At 48.1% G+C, this 19,398-nt stretch overlaps 1 protein-coding gene and 1 long non-coding RNA gene across 5 annotated transcripts in view; one reads left to right on the top strand and one right to left on the bottom strand.

Annotated features, from left to right (window-relative positions):
• ALK (ALK receptor tyrosine kinase) overlaps nucleotides 1-19,398 on the top strand; it is a 601,111-nt gene that overhangs the window by 375,166 nt on the left and 206,547 nt on the right. The window lies entirely within an intron of this gene.
• The window catches only part of LOC146063264 (uncharacterized), a 293,909-nt gene that overhangs the window by 218,513 nt on the left and 55,998 nt on the right, over nucleotides 1-19,398 (bottom strand). For both annotated transcript variants that reach the window (XR_014471561.1, XR_014471560.1), the window contains exon 3: nucleotides 18,160-18,221. This is a non-coding gene — a long non-coding RNA (uncharacterized LOC146063264). The remainder of the gene's footprint in view (nucleotides 1-18,159; nucleotides 18,222-19,398) is intronic.

The raw sequence follows: 19,398 nt of genomic DNA, 5'->3' as shown, positions 1-19,398 counted from the left end.
CCGTTCTTTAGTGCCGCCACCATTTATAGTCCTAGTTAATTTGTCAAAATAAATTTTGACATTCTTTTTGAAACACCAGCACTTTGTGTCCGTGTCTTTATTTTTAGGTTATTTAAGTTATTTAGGTTAAGGTTAAGTTATGGTTAAGTGTGTTTAATTTGTAAAGTGTGGGCCTGGGGATACCCGATGGTGAGTTTATTCAAGTGCATAGTCTTGACTTGATACCTAGAGTAGGAGGTGGGCTGTGGGTCCCACGGGAGTTTCCCCTGTACCATGGTGAGCCAGTCCATCTGTGCCCTACACAAATATTAATAAAGGATGATAATAGTTTGTTTAACGCTTGAATGAAAAAAACTGTTTTGCGCATATGACATCGGCAATGAAATTAACCTTCAGGTTCCGCGGTAGAGAGTTGTCTCTACGTTAATAGGTGCATAGAGTCCATGTCATCCATCACGCAGGTGACGTTCCTGGAGAGAATGAGCAGAACATTTAATTAGTGATGAGTGAGATCAGAGTTTGGGGGGGGGGGTGGACAAGTCTGTGACCATTACTGATGGATGGGATGTTGTGTCTGTACCGGATATAGATCATTCTGACCGTTATACTATCACACACAACGGACAAAGTTCTTCATTCTGGATGTGAGATGAGATTTACTGGAGTGGGGGATTATTATAGAAGTACACGCATTTGTTAGGCAAGTATGTACGTCCGATCTTGCTTGCAGCATGTTATACTTACACGATATTTACATATAGAAGTTTTATCATCACCATACACAAGTCTTTTTCACCTCCAAGCAGATAACTGCTATGGGGCTCATCTACATTTGGATGCAAGTCATTTTAATGACACGCCCACTGCGACATCACCTTCACAGTCTCCCTGACATGCTTTTTTGATCAGTTGCCCTGATAACAAACAAGAATATTAGCAGATTCCAGTAATGATTGCGACCTACCGGTTACAGCGCTCCCTGAACTCCCCCCCCCCACATTGTATCGTTACAACACAGGCGCATCCCTACACATACAAAAGCCGTGTACGTTATACAGCATCAATGATGCCGACTGCAATACAATAACGACACGGCCTCCGACACGCACACCCTCCTTATGCTCAGCTCGTGTCCCCGTGTTTAATTACAGATGTTTGTCCCCGGGGATAAGTAGCTTCGAGTCATCTGAAGCCGGAAAAATGAAAATTATACACTTCAAGTATTAATGTTTAAAGCAGGTGTATAAATATTAACAAGATCCTATTAATATTCATGAGTGTTGGGGCCAGGTGTACTCAATGTGATTTTCACTTCTAGTAAACGGCGATGGATTCTGAATACAAATACAAATTAGTTTAAAAAGAAAAAAAAATGAAAGCACAGATAAAACTTACATGTTCCGGATTACAAGGTCTACAAGTATCTAGATAGAAAGTCAATAGGTCAACACCAAAAGGTTGACATAAACAAGGTCGGCATTGTCAAAAGGTTGACACACGCAAAAGGTCAACATGCAAATGGTCGACACAGGGGGAGGTCGATGTGAATTTTGCGCTTTTTGTGTCAATGTCGACATCTGTTGACATGGGCACCGTATTAGTGTACCGTGTCCCCTCACAAGTAAGAATAAGTCAATTTTTACAAAAAAATCCTGAAAAACTCATGACAACCTTATCCTGTGTCGATCATTGACACGTCAACCTCTTGCTTATGTCAAACTTTGTACCTAGACATTGTCGACACATCGATCGGATACCTTCTGGCAGTAGGGGGGGCACTGCTGGCCAGACCACTTATGACGCTAATCATCCGGCCCGCAGGTCCTCCCATGTGGCATATACTGTATAAGACTCCTATAAGGAAGTTATATTCAGTGCTAGTTTTCCCAGTATTGTTATACTAGATCTATTACACCTAGCCGATTCAACTATCTATGCGTTTTGGGTTGGGTACAAGATGTCAATATCCATCGTGTGGTGATGAAATGTCGGCATGTTAGAATGTCGACATTTCATCCTGGTGGCCCAGCGTTGGCTTACAGTACCTTCTACTGGTGGCTACAGTAAATACTTATCTACTCTCTGAAAAAAAGGTTTGGCCACCCAGAAAAGTGGGTCTCCTGCATTCAGTTGACACCCGCCTGATCCCACGCTACTCCCCCGCAGCTGCCCGCTAATAATGGGAAAGTAGGCGGGGGTGATGATTAAAGTAGGCGTGGTTATGATGAAAGTAGGCGGGGTTATGATGAAAGTAGGCGGGGTGATCACTGAATTGCATCATATACCTCCTCCACTATACAATGCCGGTAATGTGAGCAATGTTTGGGAGGCTGTGGGACAATGATGATGCAATAACGTTTCTACACCACCGGCTGGCCCTCCTATTCCAGATCCACCCACCTTTTTTGCTGACCTGACTGCTGACAGTTGGCAAATTTGGTGCAATGGCTCCAGGGTCATCTTCCCAACACCAGGCCGTTGGTCACGTTATGTGACTGCCAGGTCTGAGCTCCAATCCTCTGGTGTTCCATGAAGTTTTTCTATACTAACCCCTAATGCATCTAACCTAGTCCCTAACTTCTTCCAAAAGTTGCCTTCTTCTTCTTCTTTCTACTTCTTCAACATTTTAACAATGTAGACATCATGACTGCCAACTTTGTCGCGTCGGTATTGCTATAGTCGACATTTCGGCTACATCCCGTGCATTTTTGGTGTGGCACACCGTGCAATTATACTGCTGCTTACTGCTTACCATTAGGTACCCCACCCCCAACCCACCACAACCTCTGTTTTTAGTAGAAACCAAATCTCCCAGGATTCATCCGATGCGAGAACTTCCGTTTAATCATCACTTGGTTGATTTCTGCCATCTCCTGGGTGTGTTATAGTCTGAACAAAATAATGAAAGCTTCCATGTTTGCACTGTAAATCTTAATCATTTTCAATTTACTTCTAAGCCAAAGCAGATTTTGTACTTTTTGCACCATCTGTTTGTACGTTATTGTATTTAGAAATTCAGCGGCGCTGCTTTAATAAAAAAGTTGTTAAAATGCAAGAAACCCACTACTGACATTCATTTATATATACGTATATTGTATGTACTGCCGATCCTTAATATACTCTTAATAAATATTTAAACTTAGATAATAATATCTGTATGCGTGCATAAAGAAGTTAGTAAAGTTATTGGGCAGTATTCAATGAGAAAAATTCTCCGTGTTTTATGGAGAATTTTTGCTTTTTTCGCCTTGGACGGAGCATTTTGCTCTCCAAAAGTGAACCACCCTATTCAATGTGAAATATTCGCCGTCTTTCTAAGTGATTTTCGCCGTCTCTCTCCGTGTAGAAATTCTCCATCTTTTGATGGGGAGCTGGAATGTGAACTTTTAAACTAAAAGGTTTTTTTGGTACTTATGTAGTAACTGGGCTGCCGATTTTGAAATCGGGTCCATCGCATCGCATCGCACCCGACCAAATCGCATGCGATGCGATGCGATGCGATGGACCCGATTTTTCCATAGGATTCAATGTTAAAATGGACTGAGTCCATTTTAACATGGAATTCAATGGGAAAAAGGGGTCCTTTTCATACCCCTACTATCCAAGTGGGCATGGAGTTGGATATAAACCTGTGGCGAGCGTAGCGAGCCACCGAGCCCGAAGCGTGGCGAGCGTAGCGAGCCCCGCGAGGGGACACAGAATACCGTCCCCTCGCGGGGCTCGCTTCGCTCGCCACGCTTCGGGCTCGGTGGCTCGCTACGCTCGCCACAGGTTTATATCCAACTCCATGCCCACTTGGATAGTAGGGGTATGAAAAGGACCCCTTTTTCCCATTGAATTTCATGTTAAAATGGACTCAGTCCATTTTAACATTGAATCCTATGGAAAAATCGGGTCATCGCATCGCATCGCATCGCATCTGATTGTATGCCTTAACTTAAGGCATACAATCAAAAAATCGGCAGCCCAGATACTACATAAGTACCGTTTGTTTTTTTAATTTTGGTGTAAAAAAATCAGGTGTTTTTTTCTGTGAAGGGGCATGTTCTTTTTATTGATGTGCTTATAGCACATAAATATATATTTAATTAAAAAAATATATTTTTTTATTTTTTATTTTTCTATTTTTTACACAGTGCAGCCAGCAGGGGGCTGGAGCGCTCGAGCCGCTCATTAGATATTCATATATTCACTGCACCCGATCGTTAATATGCACGATCGGGTGCAGTGAATACTGGGTCCCCCGCTGGCTATAGGGGGGGGGCAGCCTGTGCTGCCTGGGTCCCGGGGAGCCCACCTCCCCTCCACATTCCTCTGGAGCAGCCAGGGAGACTTTAATCTCTCTGGCTGCTTCCGTCCCCCGGCTCCCTGAAAGCTCCCTGCCGCGGACGCTCGTCCGCTGCAGGGGTTAAGACTCGCCGCGAGTGGCGGCGAGTCTTAAATACATTGATTAGTGGGAGCAGGAGGCTCCGGAACAGGGAGAGTGCATGGCGAGAGAAAAAATCTCTCGCCATGCACAGAGAATTTTTTTTCATTGAATACTGCCCATTGACTTGCAGTCTCATAGGTAACCAGAATTGCGAATCAACCAGAATAAGGTCCACATTGTAAGCTCCACTGGGGCAGAGACTGATGTGAAAGTTCAAATACTCTCTGTAAAGCGCTGCGGAATACTGTATGTGTGCGCTATATAAGTAACTGGTAATAAATATATTTACAATGATTGCTGCTTTAAAACTTTGGGGCAGTCTCGCAGGAATTCACGAACAGCCTGTTCAATGAGGATAATGTATCTCCGGCATATGGCAGTTTGTACGGCGTTTGCAGTCTCCTTAGCGCATGGTTTTGTACATCTAAATTGCAGAATGGGGAGGGGTGGGGGGGTGTTGCATGGGTTTACGGAAGCCTCATATTACATCTGGTACCAGCGTTAAACTTCGCTACATCATTATGGAAATACAACTTTATTTTTACATTTTTTCCCAGCAAACGGCACTTTTCCCAGAGCAGTATTGCAGCGGAATCATTTTGCAACTCTCATCTCTCTACAAGCGAGCGAACAGCTTCAGACACTTAAATATTAAAATCTGCTGTAACCCAGCACAGCGCCTCAGCGCCATAAACATATCCGCAAGGGGGTGAGCAGAGAGAAATTATACTTCTCGAAAGATAAAATGCAATAAAACAAATCTTCTGATTTATTCTCCGCTCATCAGACGCTGGAGGCCGGAACGCTCAATAAACATTTACATATTGTAAGTAGATGACTCGTGCCCGACCCACCTGAGCTCTGTCCTCGGAGATGGAACAAGCCATTAAGTCGAGATCATATCAGGACACCATAACGAGACCTTTGCTTGGCCTGGATCGAAACACTTGTTTACACCTTTTAATCACATAACCGGCCGTTCGCTGCTTGCTAACCGCGGTTACTGAGCCATTTCTTCTTTGTGAGTCTTCAGAGACCAAAAAACTAAACTCTGAGACGGGAAGGATTTGACTCCAGGCTGGAAATAGGGCTTGGGGGGTGATTCATGTTGAGTCGGTACGCAGCGAAAATCGCTGCTTGCTGAGCGCTTAAAAGCCGCCCTGCTGAACACCTCAAGACTAGTTTGTACTTTACCCATGTGATAGCATTCCGTACCCGAAGCATGGCGAGCCCTGCAAGCCCTGGGAGGGGATGCAGTACACTAATACGGAGTCAATGTCGACCTTTGTCAACATAGACCGTATACAGTCATATACACCCATACAACATACACTGTACACCCATATTAGGTCGACATACAAGAGAAAGCGAGGGCTGCCTAGGCATGAGGGAATATAAGAGTCTGTGCAGTTTGGGATGGTATGACAAAAGATAGAAATCAGAGTGTCACTTACCCATAGAGGTGCAGTGTAGATGGGGTAGCCAATCAGGTGTAGAAGGGGTGGTAGCTTAGGTGGAGGTATATAAGGGGTAGTCAGGTGATCCATCTTCCTCTTGAGTCTGGATTCCCACCCTCCCTCCCTTGTGCTAATCTACCACCTGGCCTTTCGGCCTTCACCCAAATTTGGCTCTCATTAATTTAACCTTAATTGTCGGGAGGGCGCTCTCGATCAGCAGTCCAGTTTGAAGTACAGGTGGTCACTGTGAGGTATTGCCACCCTCTGCCAGGAAGGCTGGTGAGTTCTGCCCCCGAGGGGGGACGCAGGACACTTTTAGAACTGTCCTCACCATGCCCTAGGAGGGGCGGCAAGACAGTCACAGCGCAGGCTGGCTTTGAATTCAATGGGGGCGGTTCATCGCCCTGGTTACAAGTTGGGGCGTTTTAGTCGCCGCCATTGTTAACGTTTTATGACTGGCTGGTCTCCAAGCGCTCTCCAGGCCATCCCTTTTCAATAGGGTCATACCACAATAAATACCCTTGACCTTTTAAACTTATGCAGTGGTTGTCTGTGTCGTTATTTCAGGTCACGTGTCCGTGTGAGTTATTTCAGGTCATGTGTCCGTGTGATTTACTGCTAGGGGTAATCAAGGTTTAAGTTGAAAGAAAAGGTTCATCACAATAATGCAGTAGACGCCTTATGGGTCGACCACTGAAGGTTGACATGGCTATCGGACATGACTAAGGTTGACCGGGTTGGAAGGTCGACACAAGGTTCTTCCTTTGCAGTTTATGAGTCCTCTCCAGGTAGGGTGACCAACTTTCCAATGGGCCAACCCGGGACAGGGGGTCTGGGCGGGCTCCACAGGGCTCCTTCTGAATAAAAGGCGCCACTGACCAGAAGAGAGCTCAGAGTCAGATAGGGTGAACAAGTTAGTCAACTGACCTTTCGTAAATACTGGCGTTATGCACTTGCTTGCGTTCAATTTGTGACATGAACGAACCGTTCATGGACTCGCTGGGGACAGGATAGCTGCGTCCTGCTGTAATCGCCCGCCGCCGTGGCCCGGGAGGGGCGGCGCCGCCTCGTGAGTGACTGCACACTGCGCAGAGAAGTCATCAGCGTGGAGGAGGGACAGGTGCCGCTGCCCACCAGCATTGTACAAGTGTGGCGCTCAGCCTCAGCACAGTGTTTGATGGGGGCGGCCATTTTGGTGGTTACAGGTTACCTTAAGTTTGCACATAGCTGCACAGCAATTGGTCTTCAGAAACATGGCCGCGGCCCTTTATGACCGCATAGCTGGAGGCTCCAGCCTGGAGCTCAGTCACTAGGTATTCAGTGACACTTAAAACCGGGATTTACTAGTGAAAAACGGGACATTCTTGGGCAAACCGGGACGGTTGGTCACCCTATCTCCAGGCCCCTCCTCACTGCCTGGAGTAGCAGGTTCTGAGCACTAGAGCGACGGCCATTTTTCCAGTGATTTCCTCCCCAGCAGCAGTGTGGAGTCTGGGGACTAGAGCGCTCAGTCTCCATTGCGCATTCGCAGATCACTGGAAAAATGGTGCTGCTGCCTCTGTCGTGGGATTCCCATTATATATATATATGCCAATGAGCAGGTGCTTCATCTGTAAGAACTATTGATCTGTGAACCCTTAAGGTGCCCACACACTAGAAAGATCTACGATCATAAATTAGCCTTGAAATCTTTTTTCCGTCCTGGACAAAAGATTTCAGGCAAGCGCGCATCTTTACCAAAGATTTTTTTTAAGATCCCGTGTGCGTTCCTATGGATCTTTTGTTAAATCTTCTGATCTTTTGTGCAGCACATAAGATCAGAAGATTCAGCTAATCGGTCAAAAATCGGCCGATTTCGTTCCGATGCGCGCTCCCGTGGATCTTTAGCTGAATCTTCTGATCTTACGTGCTGCACAAAAGATCAGAAGATTTAACAAAAGATCCATAGGAACGCACACGGGATCTTAAAAAAAATCTTTGGTAAAGATGTGCGCTTGCCTGAAATCTTTTGTCCAGGACTGACAAAAGATTTCAAGGCTAATTTATGCGCACATCTTACGATCGCAGATCTTTCTAATGTGTGGGCACCTTTAGATGGGAGTTCTATTGAAGATGTTCTACCTGCTGACCCCCTTCCCCCCAGGAAGTGATAACCTGCACCTCTTGTGTGTGTCTGTGACCCTTTCCCTGCAAGTGACAACCTGCCCTTTCTCCTCCCACTCTCAATCTGACACCCCATCTTCCAAACTCCTTCTCTCTCCCCCTTATCCTCCCTTTATCTCTTACTCTTGGGGGGGGGGGGGCATAGCCAGATTTTGCTATGGGGCCCATAAAGTTCTAGTTACATCTCTGTTGCTCGTTGCTCACCATCGAATCATTTCAGCCCCAAATGCGAGGCTGCAAATGGATTTTTATTCTAAACATCCATTCGCATGTCTGTGGGTAAATTCGCCATGCCAGCAGCGGGCAAGCGTTGGTGCGGGCGTCTGACGGCATATACTGTACTTGGCTCGCAAATCTGCGAAAAATCGTGGCTTTGCGGGTCAACCAGAATGACCTCCACAGTACTATGCCCGAGATCTACCAGGAATCTCAGCGTGTCATATTTGTCAGCAGATACAGGAGGGCATCTGCTTCTGGTCTCCACTCTCTGACATAATGCCAGGTTACAGTACGAGACCATTGACATAAATATATAGCACTACATTTATTTATTGCATGTCTGCTGTAATTCATTACAATACAATGTAATCATTTCATACTGGCTTCACCTCTAATTTGCTGGCTATTAAGTCGCTCCTGGCATTTACTTAATGAAATGAAAGTAAACAACTTCTTCCCGGAATATCCTCTCGCAAGCTCTAACAGACGTCTAATACTGAGGCCTATAATACTGAGGCGTATAAGCAGAAGATCACTGAATTAATTCACCGCAGCTCTGTGCACGTTTAAAGGGCAACAGTAACAAAGATTAGTAGTTACGTGCAGGGCACCGCGCAGAAACTTTATTGGCCCTCGAGTGGTCATTTAATAAATTTGTGCGAGGTGCCAAATCTGCGCTGAACCACAGCAACCAGCAGTGCGATCGGCTCGCTAAATAGCGAGGACCGCTGCTTAGCGAGCGGTTCTGAATCAGGCCCTTCGTAAAGTTCTATATGTACAGGTGTACTGATTGCAAAACTGAAGGTAGTGTGAATGAGTTGACCAGTAGCTGTTAGTAAAGAGCGTAAGCATTTAAAAAGTTCAAACTTGTTGAAGTAGAAGTTCTCCGATGCACATACTCCATATTGTTCCAACAGGGAGGCTTCATTCCCCAACCAAGATGGCCGACTAACCTGCTACTGCAAATGTGTGACGTCATCGTTTTCACTGTTTTAGAGCGCCGCAGTGGAGGATGGCGTTTTAAGTGCATGATTAGGTACTTGTGTACTTTCACGGCTCCCATCGCATGCCATATGTAGTGGCATGCGATGGGATGCGATTTTTCCGTGTTTTGATGCATTCTTGATAAAATCGCATGCGATCGCTTGAGATCGCATGCGATCTGATGCGATGCGATGTCATTTTTCACAGAAATAATGGACATGAGTTGACATCATGTAAAATGCACCCCAAATGTCATTTTTCACACTGTACCACCCCCACTATCAACACCAACCCGAAGCGTGGCGAGCGCAGCGAGCCCACGAGGGGCGGCGGTACGCGTCCTACGACCTTTTCATACCCCCACTATCCACGTCGGCGTGGAGTTGAGAATAGAAAGTGAGCCCGAAGTGTGGCGAGCGGACGCGGACACCTTCACAGGTATCCGTGTCCCCTCGCGGGCTTCACAGGTATCCGTGTCCTCTCGTGGGGCTCGTTGCGCTCGCCACGCTTTGGGCTCGGTTGCTCGCTGCGCTCGCCACACTTTCTATTCTCAACTCCACGCCGATGTGGATAGTCGGGGTATGAAAAGGTCGTAGGACGCGTACCGCCGCCCCTCGCGGGCTCGCTGCGCTCGCCACGCTTCGGGTTGACGTTGATAGTGGGGGTGGTACAGTGTGAAAAATGACATTTGGGGTGCATTTTACATGATTTCAACTCATGTCCATAATTTCTGTGAAAAATGACATCGCATCAGATCGCATGCGATCGCATGCGATCGCATGCGATGCGATTTTTCCCTGTACGATGCACATCGTGGGAGCCGTGAAAGTACACAAGTACCCATGATTATGTTATGTGTGGTTGAAAGCTATCACTAGCATTTTATCATCTACTATGTACTTATAATAGAAGTCTTATCATGGCAAGGGGGCAATGCATAACTCCCAACTTTGAGGAGGGAGCCCAAAAATTTGGGGGGCATGGCCTAGCGGGAAAGGTGCGTGGCCTATACTCACGACACTCCTGCTGTGGGGGCATGAACAGAGATGCTGTGCGCATGCACACAGTGTCTATTTACTGGTGACAGGAGGGGGGGGGGGCACCTAACTTCCCCTCACCCTGCTGCAGGACACTGCCTGCCCCGTGCTGGACTCGGGAACGTCCCCCAAAAAGGGACGTCCCTGCGGAAAGCAGGATAGTTGGGAGATATGGGCAATGGTTTGCCGGAATATAGTTACCAGTCTCTACAACAAGGCTAAGTCTGGGAAAGTATTACCCATCCCTACCTGCACCACCTGATAAAGGGGGCGTGGTCACACTGTCCTGGGGTTCCAGCTCCCTCCCACGCACAGCTAGAGATAATGCAAGTTACTGTTTGAATATATAGATGAAAATAAACTGTAAGCATAGTAATTATGTTTCGTTTGTGTTTAGGAAAAGATGGATGAAACGTTTCCGTTTAACCCAGACGGATTATGTTGTGTATTCTATAACAAGCTGAAACATATCCTTCTACATACATAGCCCAAGGCGACTGTCTACAGCAATTAGTATCAACAGTCCAAGGAAGTGTTAATCCCCTTAACCTTTAGGAAAGTGCACTTTTCAGTCATCTATTAGACTGTATTATAGAGAGTTGGATATTACGGCAACATTACAGACACTTAAACACCTCCAGACCTTTTCTTTACGTGTAATATTTAGTAAGTGCTGTAAAATATAGGACAATCCGGCAGGTAATCGCTCCTAATGGATTGAAGCCTTTTTTTTATTATTATTCAGATTAACTTTGGGTAATATTAAAAACAATTCTGTTGCTGTAACCACGTAATATAAGAAGAGACGGGGCAGCAGGAGGGGGGAGGGGGCGGTGCTGGGGAAAGTCACCTTAACTAAGTAGCTGAAACAGCATAGGACGAATCAACATCTCCACTGGTGAGAGACGTGTTATTAAGGGTTATGGTATAGCGGATTGAAGCTGTCTAGATCAACCACGGATCGAACCCGTCTAGTTAGACGTCTAAAGATAGTCGAACGCGCCTAGATCAACAGTAGCAGAAGTTAGACGCCAGCGTTAGAGCGACGGTCACATGGTCAACATGAGTTTTTCAAATTTTTGTTGGTGCCCGAATGTCCCAGGGGAACCGTGGACACTGTATATGTGCACAGTGTCCCCTCGCTGTGCATTGCTTCTATTATAATCTTACTCTATGTCCACTTGGATAGTAAAGTATGAACCAAGTCGACCTGCGACCCTAACCTTTCCCCTAACCTCCCATAGCCTAACCCTCCCCCTAGTGCCTAACCCTAACCTCCCCTCCCATAGCCTAACCCTCCCCCTAATGCCTAACCCTAACCTCCCCTCCCATAGCTTAACCCTCCCCCTAATGCCTAACAATAACCTCCCCTCCCATAGCCTAACCCTCTCCCTAATGCCGAACCCTAACCTCCCCTCCCATAGCCTAACCCTCTCCCTAATGCCGAACCTCCCCTCCCATAGCCTAACCCTTCCCCTAGTGCCTTACCCTAACCTCACCTCCCATAGCCTAACCCTTCCCCTAGTGCCTTACCCTAACCTCACCTCCCATAGCATAACCCTTCCCCTAGTGCCTAACCCTAACCTCCCCCCCATAGCCTAACCCTTCTCCTAGTGCCTAACCCTAACCTCACCTCCCATAGCCTAACCCTTCCCCTAGTGCCTAACCCTAACCTCACCTCCCATAGCCTAACCCTTCCCCTAGTGCCTAACCCTAACCTCACCTCCCATAGCCTAACCCTTCCCCTAGTGCCTAACCCTAGTGCCTTACCCTCCCATAGCCTAACCCTTCCCCTAGTGCCTTACCCTAACCTCCCCTCCCATAGCCTAACCCTTCTCCTAGTGCCTAACCTCCCCTCCTATAGCCTAACCCTTCCCCTAGTGCCTTACCCTAACCTCACCTCCCATAGCCTAACCCTCCCCTACTGCCTAACCCTAACCTCCCCTTTCATAGCCTAACCCTAACCACCCCTCCCATAGTCTAACCCTTCCCCTAGTACCTAACCCTAACCTCCCCTCCCATAGTCTAACCCTTCCTCTAGTACCTAACCCTAACCTCCCCTCCCATAGCCTAACCCTTCCCCTAGTACCTAACCCTAACCTCCCCTCCCATAGCCTAACCCTTCCCCTAGTACCTAACCCTAACCTCCCCTCCCATAGCCTAATCCTTCCCCTAGTACCTAACCCTAACCTCCCCTCCCATAGCCTAACCCTCCCCCTAGTGCCTAACCCTAACCTCCCCTCCCATAGCCTAACCCTCCCCCTAATGCCTAACCCTAACCTCCCCTCCCATAGCCTAACCCTCTCCCTAATGCCGAACCTCCCCTCCCATAGCCTAACCCTTCCCCTAGTGCCTTACCCTAACCTCACCTCCCATAGCCTAACCCTTCCCCTAGTGCCTTACCCTAACCTCACCTCCCATAGCCTAACCCTAACCCTAGTGCCTTACCCTCCCATAGCCTAACCCTTCCCCTAGTGCCTAACCCTAACCTCCCCTCCCATAGCCTAACCCTTCTCCTAGTGCCTAACCTCCCCTCCCATAGCCTAACCCTTCCCCTAGTGCCTTACCCTAACCTCACCTCCCATAGCCTAACCCTCCTTTACTGCCTAACCCTAACCTCCCCTTTCATAGCCTAACCCTAACCTCCCCTCCCATAGTCTAACCCTTCCCCTAGTACCTAACCCTAACCTCCCCTCCCATAGTCTAACCCTTCCTCTAGTACCTAACCCTAACCTCCCCTCCCATAGCCTAACCCTTCCCCTAGTACCTAACCCTAACCTCCCCTCCCATAGCCTAACCCTTCCCCTAGTGCCTAACCCTAACCTCCCCTCCCATAGCCTAACCCTTCCCCTAGTACCTAACCCTAACCTCCCCTCCCATAGCCTAGCCCTTCCCCTAGTGCCTAACCCTAACCTCCCCTCCCATAGCCTAACCCTTCCCCTAGTGCCTAACCCTCACCTCCCCTCCCATAGCCTAACCCTTCCCCTAGTGCCTAACCTCCCATAGCCTAACCCTTCCCCTAGTGCCTAACCTCCCATAGCCTAACCCTTCCCCTAGTACCTAACCCTAATCTCCCCTCCCATAGCCTAACCCTTCCCCTAGTGCCTAACCTCCCCTCCCATAGCCTAACCCTTCCCCTTGTGCCTAACCCTAACCTCCCCTCCCATAGCCTAACCCTTCCCCTAGTGCCTAACCCTAACCTCACCTCCCATAGCCTAACCTCCCCCCAGGGCCTAACCCTAACATCCCCTCCCATAGCCTAACCCTTCCCCTAGTACCTTACCCTAACCTCACCTCCCATAGCCTAACCCTCCCCCCAGTGCCTAACCCTAACCTCCCCTCCCATAGTCTAACCCTTCCCCTAGTGCCTAACCCTAACCTCCCCTCCCATAGCCTAACCCTCCCCCCAGTGCCTAACCCTAACCTCCCCTCCCATAGCCTAACCCTTCCCCTAGTGCCTAACCCTAACCTCCCCTCCCATAGCCAAACCCTTCCCCTAGTGCCTAACCTCCCCTCCCATAGCCTAACCCTTCCCCTAGTGCCTAACACTCACCTCCCCTCCCATAGCCTAACCCTTCCCCTAGTGCCTAACCTCCCATAGCCTAACCCTTCCCCTAGTGCCTAACCTCCCCTCCCATAGCCTAACCCTTCCCCTTGTGCCTAACCCTAACCTCCCCTCCCATAGCCTAACCCTTCCCCTAGTACCTTACCCTAACCTCACCTCCCATAGCCTAACCCTCCCCCCAGTGCCTAACCCTAACCTCCCCTCCCATAGCCTAACCCTTCCCCTAGTGCCTAAGCCTAACCTCCCCTCCCATAGCCTAACCCTTCCCCTAGTGCCTAACCCTAACCTCCCTTCCCATAGCCTAACCCTTCCCCTAGTGCCTTACCTCACCTCCCATAGCCTAACCCTTCTCCTAGTGCCTAACCCTAACCTCACCTCCCATAGCCTAACCCTTCCCCTAGTGCCTAACCCTAACCTCCCCTCCCATAGCCTAACCCTTCCCCTAGTACCTTACCCTCACCTCCCCTCCCATAGCCTAACCCTTCCCCTAGTGCCTAACCCTAACCTCCCCTCCCATAGCCTAACCCTTCCCCTAGTGCCTAACCCTCACCTCCCCTCCCATAGCCTCACCCTTCTCCTAGTGCCTAACCCTAACCTCGCCTCCCATAGCCTGACCCTTCCCCTAGTGCCTAACCCTAACCTCCCCTCCCATAGCCTAACCCTTCCCCTAGTGCCTTACCCTAACCTCCCCTCCCATAGCCTAACCCTTCCCCTAGTGCCTAACCCTAACCTCCCATAGCCTAACCCTTCCCCTAGTGCCTAACCCTAACCTCCCCTCCCATAGCCTAACCCTCTCCCTAATGCCGAACCTCCCCTCCCATAGCCTAACCCTTCCCCTAGTGCCTTACCCTAACCTCCCCTCCCATAGCCTAACCCTTCCCCTAGTGCCTAACCCTAACCTCACCTCCCATAGCCTAACCCTTCCCCTAGTGCCTAACCCTAACCTCACCTCCCATAGCCTAACCCTTCCCCTATTGCCTAACCCTAACCTCACCTCCCATAGCCTAACCCTTCCCCTAGTGCCTAACCCTAACCTCCCCTCCCATAGCCTAACCCTTCCCCTTGTGCCTAACCTCCCCTCCCATAGCCTAACCCTTCCCCTAGTGCCGTACCCTAACCTCCCCTCCCATAGCCTAACCCTTCCCCTAGTGCATTACCCTAACCTGCCCTCCCATAGCCTCACCCTTCCCCTAGTGCCTTACCCTAACCTCCCCTCCCATAGCCTAACCCTTCCCCTAGTGCCTTACCCTAACCTCACCTCCCATAGCCTAACCCTTCCCCTAGTGCCTAACCCTAACCTCCCCTCCCATAGCCTAAACCTAACCCATCCCCTAGTGCCTTACCTACCTACACATAACTCTCTCACTAGTACCTAACCCTCCTCTCCCTAGTGTCTTCCTCTCCTGTAGCCTACACATAACCCTTTCCCTAGTGCCTAACCCTCCCCTCATGTATCCTACACATAACCCTCTCCCTAGTACCTAACCCTCTTCTCCTGTAGCCTACACATAACCCTCTCCCTAGTACCTAACCCTCTTCTCCTGTAGCCTACACATAACCCTCTCCCTAGTGCCTACCCCTCCTATCCTGTAGCCTAACCCTCTCTCTAGTACAGTGGTTCCCAGCCTCATTCCTCAAGCACCCCTAACAATTCAAGTACTCCGGGTCACCTGGCAGGTGCTCTGTGTATCACCAACTGTCACATTTGAAGACTCCACAGGTGACATGAGAACATTATGACTACATACTGAAACAAACGGCGGCTGCAAGAAAGTATTCACCATTTTCTAATATTGTTTTAATTATATTTTTACATAATTGGAAAAAAAAAGACAAGGCTTTACGCTGGGATTGTTCCCCTGGAGTATGACGGAGTCACAGCTGGAACGTGTTCTCTCCTTCCCGTACGATGGAACTGACAGTGCCACGGGGTTATTAAGCCTGTGAAATCTTCTTATATCTTTTCTCTGATTACAGTTATCTGTAACCTTTGCTGGGATTTGCTGTGAACGTTCTCTGAGTCCCCCCGATAAAGCCGGCCTGGAAGTGCTCGCGGGCAGCTGTATTTATTTTGAATCAATTGAAAGGTTTTAATTGTACAGAGGTGACCGCTGCCAGGTATCTGTCCTCTGAACACATCTGATTGGTCGAGAGTTTATTCTTGTACAACAAATGCAAACAAGGGGGCCGATTCAGTCCAGTTCGTACAGCTCTGAACTCGGACCCGTCTCCGGCAGTGGGGTCACTAATGAGCTTGTGCAAACCTCTGGTTCGCATTGAGTGACAGGCAGGAGGCAGCTGGGATCTGCCAAGTGTATCATGGGCGTGCCCACAAAAACGGTGGATCCCAGCGAAAGCAGGTGTGCCCATACCTGCTCGTTGCAGGTGGATTATGTCACATGATGTCATCGCCCACCCCCAATTCGCAGAAGAACAGCCAGCATAAAAGTTTACTTTTATTTTCGAGGAGAGGAAAAATCTTTTGATGGTGAGTAAAATTCAAGAGGATGTGTAAGTGTACACATCTGCTCACATTGTAGCGTGGGAATTCGTGCGGGGGGGGGGGGGGCTTTAACTGCTCGTTAGGCAGCAAATGTATGCTCTGAATACAGCCCAAGGTATTCCAGATGTCTCCACTCTAATGTGCTATGCATCCTTTGTCTTTTCCTTTAATTCCACAGGCTGGTCTGTCCCTGTGTTTGTCCACCTGTACCTTACTCTGTATGACTGTGGATGACCTCACAGGCTCAGCACTGCCTCTGATTAAAAACCCTCCCATGATGAGGCTGCTGCTGCTGTTCTCCATGGGCAATGAGAAGCATGTAATGAGCTCCACCAATTAGAGCTCAACACAAACCTCTCAGCATCTGCCTTCTTGTGCAAAGTGTTATGGGACTTAGTCAACTCCCAGTAATGCACTGCACACTAGTGCAGTTAGTGTGCCTTGGCTCCCGATGCTCAGCACCATTAATTGTTGTCACATTGGCATATAGGTGAAGCTGCAGCACAAGCCCACTTCCATGCACAAAACCTTCAGCTAAAAAATAACTGACCCCTGTGCCCCCCCCCCCCCCCCTTAATCTAGCCCTGCTCTCCACCCACTTTCAATCACCCACCCGTTTGTGTTCCTTAGGGGCTGATTTAAAGGTCAGGCCCTCCAGGTCCAGTAACTACAAAATGTTTCCATCATACCATACACATACCTCTCAACATTGGACAAGAGCAAAGAGGGACACTTCACGTGCCAAAGACACGCGCCCGGATTTTGGGGCATGGCCTAGTGACAAGGGGGTGTGGCCTATTCTAACACGACCATGCCCCGTTTCCGCTGCTGTGGGGGCATGGCTAAAGGGGGACAGGTGGGAGGTATGCATACACTAGGGGTTACTAAGCCGGTCCTCAAGATTCAACAGTTCACGTGTCTCATGCAATCTGTGGATCTACATTAGGAATGAATGCAGCATGTATGATAATGTGACAGTTAGTAATGACTGCACCTGTGCGCCAGCTGGGTGATTTGGAAAACGTGAGCCGTTGGTAGATCTCGAGGACCGGTTTGGCCACCCCTGCCATACACTATCCCGAGTTGAATATGGATGGGTCACATATCCTGCTGCACCGCAGTCAGAGAGATATATCTGAGGACTGGGCAGGCACCTGCCAGGCTGGCCTGCTGATTGGACAGTGCCAAGGCCTTGGCCTATGCTGGCGAGATCTTTGAATACCCACTGTAGCTGGCTGGGGGTGAGACACAGCGCACCGGCACTAGGCAGTTGCGCTGTGGCGGAGGGTCTGACAGGCATGGCTGGAGGGGGGGTTCTCAATGTTAACCCTTTCAGTGCCAACATCTCTGGAAGCTGTGCAAAATATCTGCTTAATACAGTATACCTGCGTTGCTCACATTTGTTATATAATATCAAATAAAAAATGTTGTGTAAAAAAGATTATATTTCCTACATAAGGTAACATTACAGGTCATAACGATGAATACATATGTTTGCTGTGTAATTTTCAGATTTTCTCTTTTGAGAATTCACTTGTCAGTCAAAGGGTTAATACATCTCCTCGCCGCCTCTTTCTGCATCATAGTGCGGGTATAATACATCAACCCGAAATTACCAACCAATCAGCTCCTAACTGCATCTGGCAGGCTGTGTTTGAAAAATGACAGTTAGAAGCTGGTTGGCCAGTACTTTATCTCCTCCCCTATATCACTCTCCAAGGCTCAGTATCTCTGCCCCCCCCCCCCCAGAATTTGAACCATTGCTTCTAAATATTATACTTAGTACCAATGGCGGTTCTTACCTGTGTGGAGGAGGGGCTACCGGAAGGGTCAAGTCTGGTGACAGGCGCCGGGACTGGAGCATCTGTAAACGCAATGTTATAAAAGGCAAATAGTTTTTATAACATTTACTGAAATCCCCGGGCATCCGGTGCATATTGAGTAATGTTTTCTAGACAATATTATAACCTTCGTTTTAACATAGCAGGATAGAACTCGCTTCTTACATTTACATTAAGACGCGGGAGGATGAGAATGGATAGAATCTCCGATATATATTATGTCCATTCCACTGGAAAGTGCAGACCGATGTACGGGAGAGACCCAGATAATATTAAGGCCATTCATTTTATACCGCGCCAGCATTTTCCATTGTGGGGTGACAGAATGATAGATGTGAAGGAATAAGGCTCACGGATCCGTGCAGGGGGAGCCTGGCTTCAGAAATGTACTATTATACGCAAAATGACATTAGTGGTGTTATGATCCCCATGTACACAAGGACTTCCAGCAACGATACTGGCGATATCATGCATGGTGTATACAGGGAATGCACCAAGCACAATATATATTTATATATATATATATATATATATATATATATATATACTAGGTGATTCATCGTCGTAAGGGGCTCCACCCCCTTAACCTGTGAATGCTTTTATAGCGTGAAATATGGATTCCCTGCATTGCTACTTTAGTTGGTGGATGGTGGAGGGTGTCCACAGGTGCTGCGGGCCTGATAGGGAAAAAAAGGATATAGAAAACGATATGGGGAGTCACCCCCAATACAATATACAGAAAAGGAAAGAGGTGGGCGATTGCGCTAATAGTATTTTAAACAAACAAATGAGACATAAATTAAGCAGAAATGGTCAGGTGTGAATAATAAAATAAAAATGTAATTATAGCATATAAAATATTACATGAAATATAAAAGAAGGTAGGATTAAAAAGATGGACAAATGAATCAATGGTCACCCAATTTGTAGAGATGTATGTGCCAGTCCTTTAGGGAATTATCCCAAATTTTGTAGAGGATCCTGGATAAATTATTTGTAATCCAAACACTCCAGTGCTGTTGCCACTTGTTTCCACAAGGTTGTAACCGGGCTTCTTTAGGAGGTGGCGTGCCTCCAAGATGGTACTGTGCCACGGATGGTGGTAAGTGGGCCAGCCCACTTTGTTCTATGAGTGAGTGTCCCGAATAAGGAGGCAAATATCACTTATGCTGGTCTCCAACTCAGGATAGAGTATATTGG

Source organism: Crinia signifera, chromosome 3, assembly GCF_055691185.1.
Source record: "Crinia signifera chromosome 3, ASM5569118v1, whole genome shotgun sequence".
NCBI lineage: Eukaryota > Metazoa > Chordata > Amphibia > Anura > Myobatrachidae > Crinia > Crinia signifera.
Note: the sequence above shows the minus strand (reverse complement) of the source record. Positions and strands in the feature narration are given on the sequence as shown.